General features: G+C 36.3%; 1 non-coding gene across 1 annotated transcript; it reads left to right on the top strand.

The window, feature by feature from the left end:
• Positions 1–17,614: 17,614 nt before the first annotated feature.
• Positions 17,615–17,722, top strand: LOC112745228 (small nucleolar RNA R71). The gene has a single exon (XR_003173166.1). It is a non-coding gene; the product is annotated as a small nucleolar RNA R71 (small nucleolar RNA).
• The last annotated feature ends 2,046 nt before the right edge of the window (positions 17,723–19,768 follow it).

The following is a 19,768-nucleotide window of genomic DNA, read 5'->3' as shown; positions in this document are numbered from 1 at the left end:
TCCCTCAATTTCAGCCAGAAAATACCTGAAATCATACAAAAACACACAAAATCATAGTAAAGTCTAGAAATGTGATTTTTATTTAAAAACTAATAAAAACATAGTAAAAACTAACTAAATTATACTAAAAACTACCTAAAAATAATGCCAAAAAGCGTATAAATTAACCGCTCATCACAACACCAAACTTAAATTGTTGCTTGTCCCCAAGCAACTAAAAATCAAATAGGATAAAAAGAAGAGAATATACTATAAATTCCAAAATATCAATGAAACTTAGCTCCAATTAGATGAGCGGGACTAGTAGCTTTTTGCCTCTGAATAGTTTTGGCATCTCACTTTATCCATTGAAGTTCAGAATGATTGGCATCTATAGGAACTCAGAATTCAGATAGTGCTATTGATTCTCCTAGTTCAGTATGTTGATTCTTGAACACAGCTACTTTATGAGTCTTGGCTGTGGCCCTAAGCACTTTATTTTCCTGTATTACCACCAGATACATAAATGCCACAGACACATAACTGGGTGAACCTTTTCAGATTGTGACTCAACTTTGCTAGAGTCCCCAATTATAGGTGTAATGACCCAATTTTCAGTACGCCTAGGACATACTAGAAACTGAGTGCTACCAATTTGTCATCCGAATTATTATTTATTATTTATTATATGAGCCTGATTCGTTGTTAAAAGCGTAGTTAGTTAGTGAGGTACTTTTTTTTTCCTGAAAACATTTGGATTAATAAACATAATAATTAATAATCAATTCACAAAAAAAAAACAGATAAAACAGTTATAAACAATCACTCATAAATACATCACAAGCAGCTAACAACATTCAGGGATCCAGCCTTTATTAGAGTATAGACTTTTAGTTAGAACACCCCTAGATATATCTAGATAATAACTATATACATATACATACATACAACATCCCAGGTCCTGACCTATTCAAGAGATCCCTAAGCTGGCACCTAGGCTAGCCTAGACTCTATACTCACCTAGTCCCTCTAAACTACTAAACTAAGGGAAAGTACGTTCTAAGTCTTCACAACTGAAGTCAGGTGGAATGTCATCAAAAGATAGAACATCATCTGCTACTCCTCTGCACGATCAGACTTTTCCACAGGACGTCTTTCTGGTACCTCATGAAGTATCCACAAAATAGGAATCTCGTACACAGGATTTAGGTTGAAGTTCAAGAACAAACGGGGTGTAGACATTGGCTGGTCTCACAGTAGATACATATAAACAGAGAACAATACTCACCCTAGACTCAAAAGACTACCTAGAGAGGAATCCTCTTTGCAGAACAGTCATCAGCAGACTACGGAAGGGTACTCATGCTTCCATCTGAAGGGGGAAGGGAGAGAGAAGGGGTAAGAACTGGGGGGTTCTTAGTAGGGTTGGGGTTATTAGTTACGTTCATTAATTCCGTGTTATTTAGCAGAATACAAAAAAATAGTAAATAGAAGATACAGATAAATAGAGAAGATAGAGAAAACAGATAGCAGAACACAAACAGAAGGATACAAGAAAATACAAAACAGACACAGAGAATAGAATACAAACAAGGAAAACATACATTCATACCACAATCATAACAAAGGAAATGCACTACCAAGTATGATGCATGTCTAGCCCTAGCGCAGGTAATGAGCTCATTTGTCGGTTACATACCCGCTCCCGACGTTACCCGGAGTCCTCTGACCAGGTAAGGCTTCCCTGTTGGCAATGTCCCTCGCAAGAGTCCTTTGACTTGTGAGGCAAACCACTGTAAGAGTCCTTTGACTTGCAGGGCGGTACTAGCAACCCACTGCAAGAGTCCTTTGACTTGCATGGCGGAGCTAGTTAACTTATATCTGCCCAACACACTCACTGTAAGAGTCCTTTGACTTACAGGAGCATACACACACTCTCACTGTAAGAGTCCTTCGACTTACAGGAGCATACACACACACTCTCACTGTAAGAGTCCTTTGACTTACAAGAGTATATGCTAGTCGTGTGTTCTCGATACCCCTGTAAGAGTCCTCTGACTTACAGAATAGCATTATAGCTAAGTATCCTAGGAAAGCACTCTCAGTGGTCGTACCACCATCTATCTGACTGCCTTCACGCAGCAGATCATCACATAATCATTCTCATTATCATCATCACTTTCACATTCTTATGCAGTACCTCTTTCTTTCTCTGTATCTCTTTACTCTGTTTTAATTACTCTGTTCTCTGAATCTCTTTTCTCTTCTCTAATTACTCTTTTCATCTGTATCTATATTACTCTTTTTCTCTTTATCTCTTTACTTTATACTGGTTACTCTGTTCTCTGTGTTTCTTTACTCTGCTCTGATTTCTCTGTTTAACGTATGTATTTAAAGCTTATGTAAATTTCGGTATGAATAGTTAGTCTGTCCCAAGTATAGGTTCATTAAGTCTATACCGAAACAGTTTAACTTTTCATATAATACCTAACCTTATTCGCAATTCCAGGACTAGCTATGTTGCCCTAGTTCGTTCACTAGTCTCTGTCTGTTTTTCTGTCATTAAAACTTTACAGACTTTTTCTTCGATTTTTATCTTTTCTTCAACTTTTTAACTTTTATTTATCTTTGCCTCACTAATATGTTTTTACCACTCCCTAAGTATTTTATGAAAGTAATTATGAGATTCTGCACTTAAAGTTGTCTTTCTAAAGCTTTTACAGAAAACTGCCTTTTCCGCATTATTTTATTATTCTTATTAAAATATTATTTTTAGTTAAATATTATTATTTAATATTTTATTATTATTTATTATTTTATCATTAATTTTCGAAAATTAACTTACCTTTTACTTTTAACCTTTAAAATTCATTTTTTACCTCCCGTAACTTTTAATATTTCTACTTTAACCCCCCTAACTTTTAGAAATTACCAAATAACCCCTTAAACACCAAAAATTTTACTTCCTTGCCCTTTTAAGGATCTAAAGCTTGTTTTTCATTGTTCTTCATCACACTCAAAGTGTTCTTCATGTTCTTCGTAAATTCTTCAGATTCTTTCTCTGTTTTTACCCGTTTTTCAGTCTTTTCAGCAACCGATTTTTACCATAATTCATAATAAATTAGCAGCCACTAAAACCCCATCTTTTATACATGATTTAAACACAAATTGAACTTCAATTTAAGCCTAGGGTTTCGTTTTTCCAGCAGCCCTAAGAACATGAACTTTAAAGCTTGAATTTCATCAAATTTCATCAAAATTTCACCAAATTTTCACCAAGAATCAATCATATATGCAACCAATTTTTAGCACAGACAATTTATACAACATTCACATAAATCAAACACAAATAATCAAGGTTAATTTCGTGACACCCTACCTTGATTTGCTGCTCCAAATTCGGTTAGACTTTCAGGTGGTCCTTAAGCACTTTTTCCTCCTAAAACACATCAAGAACAAATTTAAATCCACAAACTCTCAACTGACCAAATCTCCCTTAGAACGTTAGGAAGAGATATCTCACCTTAGACTTTCTGGAAATTCACGTTTCTTGGCCCTCAAGTCAAGTTAAGCATGATTCCTAAGGAAGAACATCAAGAAAACACATGTTTTGCATGGTTTTCCTTGAAAACCGAATTGAAATGGGAGGGAGACAGCCATCTCACCTTATTTCCATCCTTGATAAGTTACATGGTTATGTAGAGGAAGAAGAGAGGATCATTTTGGTGAAATCGGAGTTTTGATTTGAGTTTTGGTTCAGAAGAAATCAAGCTTTGAATATTAAGTGTTCATGAAGTTTTCTCTCTTTTCTCTCATTTCAATTTCGGCCAAAATGATGAAATGAGACAGCCTTGGAGGTCTTGGGGGTGTAAGGTGAGTTGTGATTGGTTGGCTTGGAGGTGGATTAAAATAATATTAAAATATCTCAGGTGTATAGCTACTAAAACTAGGTGTATCGGAACACTTGTAAAAACATCTCTAAAATTTATTTTCTGAGATACTAGCATAAATGACACTAGTAAAATATTTATTATGAGAATAAAACATGTATAATGAGGCCTTAGCATTGCTAAAGTCATCAGAGAGTGCTGGTGCTAAGCTGCACCAGTAAACCGTAAACCCGGTTAAACTGATTTTCTGTTTTTAACTAAAACAGACCAGGTAATCTTATAATATCATTCAATCATCTTCTAATACTAATATAATACTAATATTATACTATTATCTCTCTTATATCATGAATCGAGTCCGGTTTGTCAAACTGAGACTACTTACGAAAATCAGAATTAAAACTCCTAACCGGTACGGTTCAAAAACTAGGTTCTTCGTGATTGCGTTATCGAGCTTGCCTCAGAAAAGGTTCTAGCTTAAGCATGACATAATGACAATGAGGATCGAGATACTTATGGATATTGAAGAGGTGTTCTCTTTACTGATCTTCCGGAGAAATCCGTGCCTTTAGAAAAGATCTCGCGTACTCGAAAATCAGGGTTGTTACATTCTACCCTCCTAAAAGAAAATTTTGCCCTCAAAATTTCAGCCGCATGTAAGAAATCCATCTTTAAGCGGTCTATTTCCTTCAATCCATCCTGACGAAGAGATCGGTCCATTCCTTACAGCATCCAAATCTCACACAGCCATAGCCATGAAGATCATAACAGCTATGAAGATAGCTGTAGCTCACGTCGATTCGTCGTTGGGATCTCGATTAAACCATGCCTATTCACAGTCATTGAGGTCTTATCCGCACCAAACAATCAACATTAAGGTGATCAGTCTTAATATCTCAAGTTAAGTACTAACATTCCCAAAATGAGCACTCATAGACATTCATGCTAAATGTATCTTGTAGATACCCTAACAGCATGAGACACACAAGCAGAGTATGCAATGAAGCATAGTCAGTCCACTCCCCAGGCTCTACTGGGAACGAACTGCTCTGATACCAAATTGTAACGACCCAATTTTCAGTACGCCTAGGACATACCAGAAACTGAGTGCTACCAATTTGTCATCCTAATTATTATCTATTATTTATTATATGAGCCTGATTCGTTGTTAAAAGCGTAGTTAGTTAGTGAGGTACTTTTTTTTTCCTGAAAACGTTTGGATTAATAAACATAATCATTTATAATCAATTCACAATAAAAATAGATAAAACAGTTATAAACAATCACACATAAATACATCACAAGCAGCTAACAATATTCAGTGATCTAGCCTTTATTAGGGTATAGACTTTTAGTTAGAACACCCCTAGATATAGCTAGATAATAACTATATACATATACATACATACAACATCCCAGGTCCTGACCTATTCAAGAGGTCCCTAAGCTGGCACCTAGGCTAGCCTAGACTCTATACTCCCCTAGTCCCTCTAAACTACTAAACTGAGGGAAAGTACGTTCTAAGTCTTCACAACTCAAGTCAGGAGGAATGTCATCAAAAGATAGAACATCATCTGCTACTCCTCTGCACGATCAGACTTTTCCACAGGACGTCTCTCTGGTACCTCATGAAGTATCCACAAAATAGGAATCTCGTACACAGGATTTAGGTTGAAGTTCAAGAACAAACGGGGTGTAGACATTGGCTGGTCTCACAGTAGATACATATAAACAGAGAACAATACTCACCCTAGACTCAAAAGACTACCTAGAGAGGAATCCTCTTTGCAGAACAGTCATCAGCAGACTACGGAAGGGTACTCATGCTTCCATCTGAAGGGGGAAGGGAGAGAGAAGGGGTAAGAACTGGGGGGTTCTTAGTAGGGTTGGGGTTATTAGTTACGTTCATTAATTCCGTGTTATTTAGCAGAATACAAAAAAATAGTAAATAGAAGATACAGATAAATAGAGAAGATAGAGAAAACAGATAGCAGAACACAAACAGAAGGATACAAGAAAATACAAAACAGACACAGAGAATAGAATACAAACAAGGAAAACATACATTCATACCACAATCATAACAAAGGAAATGCACTACCAAGTATGATGCATGTCTATCCCTAGCGCAGGTAATGAGCTCATTTGTCGGTTACATACCCGCTCCCGACGTTACCCGGAGTCCTCTGACCAGGTAAGGCTTCCCTGTTGGCAATGTCCCTCGCAAGAGTCCTTTGACTTGTGAGGCAAACCACTGCAAGAGTCCTTTGACTTGCAGGGCGGCACTAGCAACCCACTGCAAGAGTCCTTTGACTTGCATGGCGGAGCTAGTTAACTTATATCTGCCCAACACACTCACTGTAAGAGTCCTTTGACTTACAGGAGCATACACACACTCTCATTGTAAGAGTCCTTCGACTTACAAGAGCATACACACACTCTCTCACTGTAAGAGTCCTTTGACTTACAAGAGTATATGCTAGTCGTGTGTTCTCGATACCCCTGTAAGAGTCCTCTGACATACAGAATAGCATTATAGCTAAGTATCCCAGCAAAGCACTCTCAGTGGTCGTACCACCATCTATCTGACTACCTTCACGCAACAGATCATCACATAATCATTCTCATTATCATCATCACTTTCACATTCTTATGCAGTACCTCTTTCTTTCTCTGTATCTCTTTACTCTGTTTTAATTACTCTGTTCTCTGCATCTCTTTTCTCTTCTCTAATTACTCTTTTCATCTGTATCTATATTACTCTTTTTCTCTTTATCTCTTTACTTTACTCTGGTTACTCTGTTCTCTATGTTTCTTTACTCTGCTCTGATTTTTCTGTTTAACGTATGTATTTAAAGCTTATGTAAATTTCGGTATGAATAGTTAGTCTGTCCCAAGTATAGGTTCATTAAGTCTATACTGAAACAGTTTAACTTTTCATATAATACCTAACCCTATTCGCAATTCCAGGACTAGCTATGTTGCCCTAGTTCGTTCACTAGTCTCTGTCTGTTCTTCTGTCATTAAAACTTTATAGACTTTTTCTTCGATTTTTATCTTTTCTTCAACTTTTTAACTTTTATTTATCTTTGCCTCACTAATATGTTTTTACCACTCCCTAAGTATTTTATGAAAGTAATTATGAGATTCTGCACTTAAAGTTGTCTTTCTAAAACTTTTACAGAAAACTGCCTTTTCCGCATTAATTTATTATTCTTATTAAAATATTATTTTTAATTAAATATTATTATTTAATATTTTATTATTATTTATTATTTTATCATTAATTTTCGAAAATTAACTTACCTTTTACTTTTAACCTTTAAAATTCATTTTTTACCTCCCATAACTTTTAATATTTCTACTTTAACCACCCTAACTTTTAGAAATTACCAAATAACCCCTTAAACACCAAAAATTTTACTTCCTTGCCCTTTTAAGGATGTAAAGCTTGTTTTTCATTGTTCTTCATCACACTCAAAGTGTTCTTCATGTTCTTCGTAAATTCTTCAGATTCTTTCTCTGTTTTTACCCGTTTTTCAGTCTTTTTAGCAACCGATTTTTACCATAATTCATAATAAATTAGCAGCCACTAAAACCCCATCTTTTATACATGATTTAAACACAAATTGAACCTCAATTTAAGCCTAGGGTTTTGTTTTTCCAGCAGCCCTAAGAACATGAACTTTAAAGCTTGAATTTCATCAAATTTCATCAAAATTTCACCAAATTTTCACCAAAAATCAATCATATATGCAACCAATTTTTAGCACAGCCAATTTATACAACATTCACACAAATCAAACACAAATAATCAAGGTTAATTTCGTGACACCCTACCTTGATTTGCTGCTCCAAATTCGGTTAGACTTTCAGGTGGTCCTTAAGCACTTTTTCCACCTAAAACACATCAAGAACAACTTTAAATCCACAAACTCTCAACTGACCAAATCTCCCTTAGCACGTTAGGAAGAGATATCTCACCTTATAATTGCTGGAAATTCACGTTTCTTGGCCCTCAAGTCAAGTTAAGCATGATTCCTAAGGAAGAACATCAAGAAAACACATGTTTTGCATGGTTATCCTTGAAAACCGAATTGAAATGGGAGGGAGACAGCCATCTCACCTTATTTCCATCCTTGATAAGTTACATGGTTATGTAGAGGAAGAAGAGAGGATCATTTTGGTGAAATCGGAGTTTTGATTTGAGTTTTGGTTCAGAAGAAATCAAGCTTTGAAGATTAAGTGTTCATGAAGTTTTCTCTCTTTTCTCTCGTTTCAATTTCGGCCAAAATGATGAAATGAGACAGCCTTGGAGGTCTTGGGGGTGTAAGGTGAGTTGTGATTGGTTGGCTTGGAGGTGGATTAAAATAATATTAAAATATCTCAGGTGTATAGCTAATAAAACTAGGTGTATCGGAACACTTGTAAAAACATCTCTAAAATTTATTTTCTGAGATACTAGCATAAATGACACTAGTAACATATTTATTATGAGAATAAAACATGTATAATGAGGCCTTAGCATTGCTAAAGTCATCAGAGAGTGCTGGTGCTAAGCTGCACCAGTAAACCGTAAACCCGGTTAAACTGATTTTCTGTTTTTAACTAAAACAGACCAGGTAATCTTATAATATCATTCAATCATCTTCTAATACTAATATAATACTAATATTATACTATTATCTCTCTTCTATCATGAATCGAGTCCGGTTCGTCAAACTGAGACTACTTACGAAAATCAGAATTAAAACTCCTAACCGGTACGATTCAAAAACTAGGTTCTTCGTGATTGCGTTATCGAGCTTGCCTCAGAAAAGGTTCTAGCTTAAGGATGACATAATGACAATGAGGATCGAGATACTTGTTGATATAGAAGAGGTGTTCTCTTTACTGATCTTCCGGAGAAATCCGTGCCTTTAGAAAAGATCTCGCGTACTCGAAAATCAGGGTTGTTACATTCTACCCTCCTAAAAGAAAATTTTGCCCTCAAAATTTCAGCCGCATGTAAGAAATCCATCATTAAGCGGTCTATTTCCTTCAATCCATCCTGACGAAGAGATCGGTTCATTCCTTACAGCATCCAAATCTCACACAGCCATAGCCATGAAGATCATAACAGATATGAAGATAGCTGTGGCTCACGTCGATTCGTCGTTGGGATCTCGATTAAACCATGCCTATTCACAGTCATTGAGGTCTTATCCGCACCAAACAATCAACATTAAGGTGATCAGTCTTAATATCTCAAGTTAAGTACGAACATTCCCAAAATGAGCACTCATAGACATTCATGCTAAATGTATCTTGTAGATACCCTAACAGCATGAGACACACAAGCAGAGTATGCAATGAAGCATAGTCAGTCCACTCCCCAGGCTCTACTGGGAACGAACTGCTCTGATACCAAATTGTAACGACCCAATTTTCAGTACGCTTAGGACATACCAGAAACTGAGTGCTACCAATTTGTCATCCTAATTATTATCTATTATTTATTATATGAGCCTGATTCGTTGTTAAAAGCGTAGTTAGTTAGTGAGGTACTTTTTTTTTCCTGAAAACGTTTGGATTAATAAACATAATCATTTATAATCAATTCACAAATAAAAACAGATAAAATAGTTATAAACAATCACACATAAATACATCACAAGCAGCTAACAACCTTCAGTGATCCAGCCTTTATTAGAGTATAGACTTTTAGTTAGAACACCCCTAGATATAGCTAGATAATAACTATATACATATACATACATACAACATCCCAGGTCCTGGCCTATTCAAGAGGTCCCTAAGCTGGCACCTAGGCTAGCCTAGACTCTATACTCACCTAGTCCCTCTAAACTACTAAACTGAGGGAAAGTACGTTCTAAGTCTTCACAACTCAAGTCAGGAGGAATGTCATCAAAAGATAGAACATCATTTGCAACTCCTCTGCACGATCAGACTTTTCCACAGGACGTCTCTCTGGTACCTCATGAAGTATCCACAAAATAGGAATCTCGTACACAGGATTTAGGTTGAAGTTCAAGAACAAACGGGGGGTAGACATTGGCTGGTCTCACAGTAGATACATATAAACAGAGAACAATACTCACTCTAGACTCAAAAGACTACCTAGAGAGGAATCCTCTTTGCAGAACAGTCATCAGCAGACTACGGAAAGGTACTCATGCTTCCATCTGAAGGGGGAAGGGAGAGAGAAGGGGTAAGAACTGGGGGGTTCTTAGTAGGGTTGGGGTTATTAGTTACGTTCATTAATTCCGTGTTATTTAGCAGAATACAAAAAAACAGTAAATAGAAGATACAGATAAATAGAGAAGATAGAGAAAACAGATAGCAGAACACAAACAGAAGGATACAAGAAAATACAAAACAGACACAGAGAATAGAATAGAAACAAGGAAAACATACATTCATACCACAATCATAACAAAAGAAATGCACTTCCAAGTATGATGCATGTCTAGCCCTAGCGTAGGTAATGAGTTCATTTGTCGGTTACATACCCGCTCCCGACATTACCCGGAGTCCTTTGACCAGGTAAGGCTTCCCTGTTGGCAATGTCCCTCGCAAGAGTCCTTTGACTTGTGAGGCAACCCACTGCAAGAGTCCTTTGACTTGCATGGCGGAGCTAGTTAACTTATATCTGCCCAACACACTCACTGTAAGAGTCCTTTGACTTACAGGAGCATACACACACTCTCACTGTAAGAGTCCTTCGACTTACAGGAGCATACACACACACTCTCACTGTAAGAGTCCTTTGACTTACAGGAGTATAAGCTAGTCGTGTGTTCTCGATACCTCTGTAAGAGTCCTCTGACTTACAGAATAGCATTATAGCTAAGTATCCCAGGAAAGCACTCTCAGTGGTCGTACCACCATCTATCTGACTGCCTTCATGCAGCAGATCATCACATAATCATTCTCATTATCATCATCACTTTCACATTCTTATGCAGTACCTCTTTCTTTCTCTGTATCTCTTTACTTTGTTTTAATTACTCTGTTCTCTGCATCTCTTTTCTCTTCTCTAATTACTCTTTTCATCTGTATCTATATTACTCTTTTTCTCTTTATCTCTTTACTTTACTCTGGTTACGCTGTTCTCTGTGTTTCTTTACTCTGCTCTGATTTCTCTGTTTAACGTATGTATTTAAAGCTTATGTAAATTTCGGTATGAATAGTTAGTCTGTCCCAAGTATAGGTTCATTAAGTCTATACTGAAACAGTTTAACTTTTCATATAATACCTAACCCTATTCGCAATTCCAAGACTAGCTATGTTGCCCTAGTTCGTTCACTAGTCTCTGTCTGTTTTTCTGTCATTAAAACTATACAGACTTTTTCTTCGATTTTTATCTTTTCTTCAACTTTTTAACTTTTATTTATCTTTGCCTCACTAATAAGTTTTTACCACTCCCTAAGTATTTTATGAAAGTAATTATGAGATTCTGCACTTAAAGTTGTCTTTCTAAAGCTTTTACAGAAAACTGCCTTTTCTGCATTATTTTATTATTCTTATTAAAATATTATTTTTAATTAAATATTATTATTTAATATTTTATTATTATTTATTATTTTATCATTAATTTTCGAAAATTAACTTACCTTTTACTTTTAACCTTTAAAATTCATTTTTTACCTCCCGTAACTTTTAATATTTCTACTTTAACCACCCTAACTTTTAGAAATTACCAAATAACCCCTTAAACACCAAAAATTTTACTTCCTTGCCCTTTTGAGGATCTAAAGCTTGTTTTTCATTGTTCTTCATCACACTCAAAGTGTTCTTCATGTTCTTCGTAAATTCTTCAGATTCTTTCTCTGTTTTTACCCGTTTTTCAGTCTTTTCAGCAACCGATTTTTACCATAATTCATAATAAATTAGCAGCCACTAAAACCCCATCTTTTATACATGATTTAAACACAAATTGAACCTCAATTTAAGCCTAGGGTTTCGTTTTTCCAGCAGCCCTAAGAACATGAACTTTAAAGCTTGAATTTCATCAAATTTCATCAAAATTTCACCAAATTTTCACCAAAAATCAATCATATATGCAACCAATTTTTAGCACAGCCAATTTATACAACATTCACACAAATCAAACACAAATAATCAAGGTTAATTTCGTGACACCCTACCTTGATTTGCTGCTCCAAATTCGGTTAGACTTTCAGGTGGTCCTTAAGCACTTTTTCCTCCTAAAACACATCAAGAACAACTTTAAATCCACAAACTCTCAACTGACCAAATCTCCCTTAGCACGTTAGGAAGAGATATCTCACCTTATAATTGCTGGAAATTCACGTTTCTTGGCCCTCAAGTCAAGTTAAGCATGATTCCTAAGGAAGAACATCAAGAAAACACATGTTTTGCATGGTTTTCCTTGAAAACCGAATTGAAATGGGAGGGAGACAGCCATCTCACCTTATTTCCATCCTTGATAAGTTACATGGTTATGTAGAGGAAGAAGAGAGGATCATTTTGGTGAAATCGGAGTTTTGATTTGAGTTTTGGTTCAGAAGAAATCAAGCTTTGAAGATTAAGTGTTCATGAAGTTTTCTCTCTTTTCTCTCGTTTCAATTTCGGCCAAAATGATGAAATGAGACAGCCTTGGAGGTCTTGGGGGTGTAAGGTGAGTTGTGATTGGTTGGCTTGGAGGTGGATTAAAATAATATTAAAATATCTCAGGTGTATACCTACTAAAACTAGGTGTATCGGAACACTTGTAAAAACATCTCTAAAATTTATTTTCTGAGATACTAGCATAAATGACACTAGTAACATATTTATTATGAGAATAAAACATGTATAATGAGGCCTTAGCATTGCTAAAGTCGTCAGAGAGTGCTGGTGCTAAGCTGCACCAGTAAACCGTAAACCCGGTTAAACTGATTTTCTGTTTTTAACTAAAACAGACCAGGTAATCTTATAATATCATTCAATCATCTTCTAATACTAATATAATACTAATATTATACTATTATCTCTCTTCTATCATGAATCGAGTCCGGTTCGTCAAACTGAGACTACTTACGAAAATCAGAATTAAAACTCCTAACCGGTACGGTTCAAAAACTAGGTTCTTGGTGATTGCGTTATCGAGCTTGTCTCAGAAAAGGTTCTAGCTTAAGGATGACATAATGACAATGAGGATCGAGATACTTGTTGATATAGAAGAGGTGTTCTCTTTACTGATCTTCCGGAGAAATCCGTGCCTTTAGAAAAGATCTCGCGTACTCGAAAATCAGGGTTGTTACAATAGGTATCCAGGGTTCTTAAGCACACTCTTTTTGCTTTGGATCACGACTTTAACCGCTCAGTCTCAAGCTTTTTACTTGACACCTTCACGCCTCAAGCACATGGTTAGGGACAACTTGGTTTAGCCGCTTAGGCCAGGATTTTATTCCTTTAGGCTCTCCTATCCACTGATGCTCAAAGCCTTGGATCCTTTTTACCCTTGCCTTTTAGTTTAAAGGGTTATTGGCTTTTTGCTCTTTCCTTTTGGTTTAAAGAGCTTCTGGCTTTTTCTGCTTGCTTTTTATTTTTCTTTATGTTTTTTTGCCATTTTCTTTTTTTTTTTGCAAGCTTTTGTTCTTCAGTGCTTTTTCTTGCTTCAAGAATCAATTTTATGATTTTTCAGATTATCAATAACATTTCTCCTTTTTCATTATTCTTTCAAGAGCCAACAATTTTAACATTCATGAACAACAAATTTAAAAATATGCACTGTTCAAGCATTCATTCAGAAAACAGAAAGTATTGCCACCACATCAAAATAATTAAACTAATTTCAATGATGAATTCAAAATCATGTACTACTTGTTCTTTTATTTTTAGAACATTTTTTATTTAAGAAAGGTGATGGATTCATAGGACATTCATAGCTTTAAGACATAGTTACTAGACAATATTGATCATATAATAAAGACACAAACATAAATAAAACATAAGGCTCAAAAACCAAAAAACAGAAAAATAAGAACAAGGAGATTAAGGAACGGGTCCACCTTAGTGAGGGTGGCATCTTCTTCCTCTTGAAGAACCAATGGTGTTCTTGAGCTCCTCTATGTCTCTTCCTTACCTTTGTTGCTCCTCCTTCATAGCCCTTTGATCTTCTCTAATCTCATGGAGAATGAAGGAGTGCTCTTGGTGCTCTATCCTTAGTTGTCCCATGTTGGAACTTAACTCTGCTAAGGAGGTGTTAATTTGCTCCCAATAGTTTTGTGGAGGAAAGTGTATCCCCTGAGGCATCTCAGGGATTTCATGGTGAGGAATTTCCTCATGCTCTTGTTGAGGTCCATGATCTCTTGTTTGCTCCATCCTTTTCTTAATGATGGGATTGTCCTCATTAATGAGGATGTCTCCCTCTATGTCAATCCCAGACGAATTGCAGAGGTGGCAAATGAGGTGAGGAAAGGCTAACCTTGCCAAAGTGGAGGACTTGTCAGCCACCTTGTAGAGTTCTTGAGGTATAATCTCATGAACTTCCACTTCCTCCCCAATCATGATACTATGGATCATGATGGCCCGATCCACAATTACTTCGGATAGGTTGCTAGTAGGAATGATAGAGTGTTGGATGAACTTCAACCATCCTCTAGCTATAGGTTTTAGGTCCAGTCTTCTCAATTGAACCAGTTTGCTTCTTGAGTCAACTTTCCATTGAGCTCCTTCCACAAATATGTCCATGAGGACTTGGTTCAACCTTTGATCAAAGTTGACCTTTCTAGTGTAGGGGCATGCATTTTCTTGCATCATTGGAAAGTTGAACGCCAACCTTACATCGGACTGAAATCTAAGTATTTCCCCCGAACCATTGTAAGCCAATTCTTTGGATTCGGGTTCATACTTTTATCATGGTTCCTAGTGATCCATGCATTTGCATAGAACTCTTGAACTATTAAGATTCCGACTTGTTGAATAGGATTGGAGAGAATTTTGCATCCTCTTCTTCTAATCTCATGTCGGATCTCCGGATACTCACTCCTTTTGAGCTTGAAAGGGACCTCATGGATCACCTTCTTCTTGGCCACAACTTCATAGAAGTGGTCTTGATGGACCTTTGAGATGAATCTCTCCATCTTCCATGACTCAGAGGTGGAAGCAATTGCCTTCCCTTTCCTCTTTCTTGAGGTTTCTTTGGCCTTAGGTGCCATTAATGGTTATGACAAAACAAAAAGCAATGATTTTACCACACCAAACTTAAAATGTTTGCTCGTCCTCGAGAAAAAGAAGAAAGAAAATAGTAGAAAAAGAAGAAAATAAAGGAGATAGAGGGGAAGAGTGTATTCGGCCAAGAAGGGAAAGAAGTGTTTGTAATGTGTGAAAATGAGGTAGTGTTGAGGGGTTTATATAGGGGTGGAGGAGGGTTAAGTTTCGTGTATTAGGGTTGGGTTTAGGAGGGAAAGGATTTTGAATTTGGAGGTAGGTGGGGTTTGTGGGGAAGAGTGGATGTAAGTGGTGAAGAGTATTTGGGGAAGAGATATGGATGTGATTGGTGACGGGTATTTGGGGAAGAGTGTTATGAAAGGGTGTGAAGAGGAGAGAAGAAGAGCTGGGGTAGGTGGGGATCCTGTGGCGTCCACAGATCCTGAGGGGTCAAGGACTTAGCATCCCTGCTCTATTTAGGGCGTGCAAAACGCCCTTAGATTGCACTTCTGGCGTTAAACGCCAGGTTGCTACTTGTTTCTGGCGTTTAACGCCAGCTTTTCTCCCATTTCTGGCGTTAAACGCCAAGTAGATACTCTGTTCTGGCGTTAAATGCCAGTTTGGTGCTTGTTTATGGCGTTTAACGCCAGCTTAGTCCTTCTTTCTGGTGTTAAATGCCAGTTTGATGCTTCTTACTGGTGTTTAAATGCCAGTAAGCCCTTCCTCCAGGGTGAGCTATTTTTCATGCTGTTTTTCATTCTATTTTTGATTTTTCAGTTGTTTTTGTGACTTCACATGATTATCAACCTAAAGAAAACATAAAATAGCAATGGAAAATATATAGATATAATTAAATAACATTGGTTTGCCTCCCAATAAGCGCTTCTTTAATGTCAATAGCTTGACAGTAAGCTCTCATGGAGCCTCACAGATAATCAGAGCAATGTTGGGGCCTCTCAACACCAAACTTAGAGTTTGGTTGTGGCCTCCCAACACCAAACTTAGAGTTTGAATGTGGGGGTTTTGTTTGACTCTGTACTGAGAGAAGCTTTTCATGCTTCCTCTCCATGGTTACATAAAGAGAACCTTGAGTTCTGAATACAAGGTAGTCCTCATTCAACTGAAGGACTAACTCTCCTCTGTCAACATCAATCACTGCTTTTGCTGTGGCTAGGAAGGGTCTGCCAAGGATGATGGATTCATCCTCTTCCTTCCCAGTGTCTAGGATTATAAAATCAGCAGGGATGTAAAGGCCTTCAACCTTAACTTGCACGTCCTCTACTAGTCCATAAGCCTGTTTCATTGACTTGTCTGCCATCTCTAATGAGATTCTTACAGCTTGTACCTCAAAGATTCTCAGTTTCTCCATTAAAGAGAGTGGCATGAGGTTTATCCCTGACCCCAGGTCATATAGAGCCTTCTCAAAGGTCATGGTGCTTATGGTACAAGGTATGAAGAATTTTCCGGGATCCGGTTTCTTCTGAGGTAATGTCTCCCTTATTAATGCACTCAGTTCATTGGTGAACAAGGAGGGTTCATCCTCCCAAGTCTTATTACCAAATAAACTGGCATTCAACTTCATGATTGCTCCTAGATACTTAGCAACTTGCTCTTCAATGGTGTTTTCATCCTCTTCAGAGGAAGAATAGTCATCAGAGCTCATGAATGGCAGAAAGAGGTTCAATGGAATCTCTAGGGTCTCTGTATGAGCCTCAGATTCCTTTGGTTCCTCAAAGAGGAACTCCTTTCTATCCAGGGGACGTCCCATGAGGCTTTTCTCACTGGGATTCACGTCCTCCTCACTCTCTCCAGGTTCGGCCATGTTGGTCATGGTTATGGCCTTGCACTTTCTCTTGGGATTTTCTTTTGTGTTGCTTGGGAGAGTACTGGGAGGAGTTTCAGTAATCTTCTTACTCAGCTGAACCACCTGTGCCTCCAAATTTCTAATGGAGGACCTTGTTTCATTTATAAAATTTAGTGTGGTCTTGGATAGATCAGAGACTATGGTTGCCAGGCCAGAATGGCTTTGTTCAGAATTCTCTGTCTGTTGCTGAGAAGATGATGGAAAAGGCTTGATATTGCTAAACCTATTTCTTTCACCATTATTATTGAAGCCTTGTTGAGACTTCTTTTGGTCATTCCATGAGAAATTTGGATGATTTCTCCATGAAGGGTTATAGGTGTTTCCATAGGATTCTCCCATGTAATTCATCTCTGCCATTGCAGGGTTCTCAGGATCATAAGCTTCCTCTTCAGAAGATGCTTCTTTAGTACTGTTGGATGCAGCTTGCAATCTATTCAGACTCTTGAGAAATCATATTGACTTGTTGAGTCAATATTTTGTTCTGAGCCAATATGGGATTCAGAGTATCAATTTCAAGAACTCCCTTCTTATGAGGCGTCCCATTGTTCACATGATTCCTTTCAGAGGTGTACATGAACTGGTTATTTGGAACCATTTCAATGAGTTCCTGAGCTTCTGCAGGGGTTTTCAGATGAAGAGATCCTCCTGTAGAATAGTCCAATGACATTTTTGACAACTTAGACAGACCATCATAGAATATACTTATGATGCTCCATTCTGGAAGCATGTTAGTAGGACACTTTTTAATCAGTTGCTTGTATCTTTCCCAAGCTTCATAGAGGGACTCACCTTCCTTCTGTCTGAAGATTTGGATTTCCACTCTAAGCTTGCTTATCTTTTGAGGTGGAAAGAATTTGGCCAGGAAAGCACTGACCAGCTTATCCCAAGAGTTCAGGATATCCTTAGGTTGTGAATCCAACCATGTTCTAGCTCTGTCACTTACAGCAAAAGGGAAAAGCAGAAGCTTGTAGACCTCGGGAATAACTCCATTGGTCTTGACAGTGTCACAGATTTGCAAGAATTTAGCTAAAAACTGATGAAGATCTTCCATTGAAAGTCCATGAAACTTGCAGTTCTGCTGCATTAGAGAAACTAATTGAGGCTTAAGCTCAAAGTTGTTTGCTCCAATTGCAGGAAGTGAGATGCTTCTTCCATAGAAGTTAGAAGAGGGTGCAACAAAGTCACCAAGCATCTTCCTTGCATCTCCACCATTGTTATTAGGTTCGGCCATGTCTCCCTCTTTTTTGAAAATTTCTATCAGGTTCTCTCTAGAGAGTTGTGCTTTAGCTTCCCTTAGCTTCCTCTTCAAAGTTCTTTCAGGTTCAGGATCAGCTTCAACAAGAATATTCTTATCCTTGTTCCTGCTCATATGAAAAAGAAGAGAATAGAAAAGAAAATATGGAATCCTCTATGTCACAGTATAGAGATTTCTTATGTGAGTATAAGAAGAGAAGAATAGAAGAAGGAGAAGAGAAAAACTCGAACATAGAGAAGAAGATGGGATTCGAATTTTGGGCGAGAGAGAAGTGTTAGTAGATAAATAAATAAATAGAAAGAGATGAGAGGGGGAAGAATTCAAAAATTAAATAAAATAAACAAAAAATATTTTTGTTTTTATTTTAAATGTCAATTAGAATTCGAAAATTAAGGAGGAAAATAAAATTAAATTGAAATTTAAAACAATTAGTTAATGAAAAGAAATTTTTGAAAAAGAGGTTAGTGATTTTCAAAAAAAAGAGAGAGAAAAGTAGTTAGGTGGTTTTAAAAAAGATAAGAAATAGTAAAACAAACAAAAGTTCAAGTAGTTAATTGAAAGAGATTTGAAAATCAATTTTGCAAAGATAAGAATTTAGAAAAGATTTTGAAATTGATTTTGAAAAATATATGATTAGAATAGAAAAAGATATGATTGAAAATCATTTTGAAAAAGATTTGAAAAGGGAATTACAAAGATTTGATTTTGAAAATTAAAGTTGATTACTTGACTAACAAGAAACTAATAGATATGATTCTAAAATTTAAAGATTGAACCTTTCTTAATAGGCAAGTAACAAACTTTAAAATTTTCGAATCAATCACATTAATTGTTAGTAAAGAATTTGAAATTATGAAATGAAATTAAGAAAAAGATTTTGAAAATCATTTTTTTTAAAAGTTTTCGAAAATATTAATAAAAAAATGAGAAAGATTTGATTTTTGAAAAGGTTTTGAAAAGATAGAATTTTTAAATTGAAAATTTGACTTAACTCATAAGGAACAACTAAATTTTAAAATTTTTTGACTAAGTCAACTCAATTTTTCGAAATTTATAAGTGAAAAAAAAGGAAAGATATTTTTTTGGTTTTTGGATTTTTAATGTGGAGAGAGAAAAACACCAAATTGATGCAAAATACAAGAAATTATGAATCAAAGCAAGAAATGTATGCAAGAACACTTTGAATGTCAAGATGAACACCAAGAACACTTTGAAGATCAAGATGAACATCAAGAACTTATTTTTTTGAAAATTTTTAAGAAAAGACACACATGCAAGACACCAAACTTAGAAATTTTCAATGTTTAGACACTAACAAATTGAAAATGCACATGAAAAACAAGAAAAGACACAAAACATGAAAATGCAAAGATCAAACAAAGAAGATCATCAAGAACAACTTGAAGGTCATGAAGAACACATGCATGAGTTTTCGAAAAATGCACAATTTTAAAAACATGCAATTGACACCAAACTTACAATTTGACACTAAACTCAAACAATAAACATCAAATTATTTTTGGTTTTATGATTTTATTAATTTTTTTGGTATTTTTTGAAAATTAATTGGAGAAAGAAAAATAAGGATTTCAAAATTTCTAATGAGAATTCCAGGAATCA

This window comes from Arachis hypogaea, chromosome 14 (assembly GCF_003086295.3).
Source record: "Arachis hypogaea cultivar Tifrunner chromosome 14, arahy.Tifrunner.gnm2.J5K5, whole genome shotgun sequence".
Classification (NCBI taxonomy): domain Eukaryota; kingdom Viridiplantae; phylum Streptophyta; class Magnoliopsida; order Fabales; family Fabaceae; genus Arachis; species Arachis hypogaea.
The sequence above is the reverse complement of the archived record's forward strand: the minus strand, read 5'-3'. Positions and strand labels throughout refer to the sequence as shown.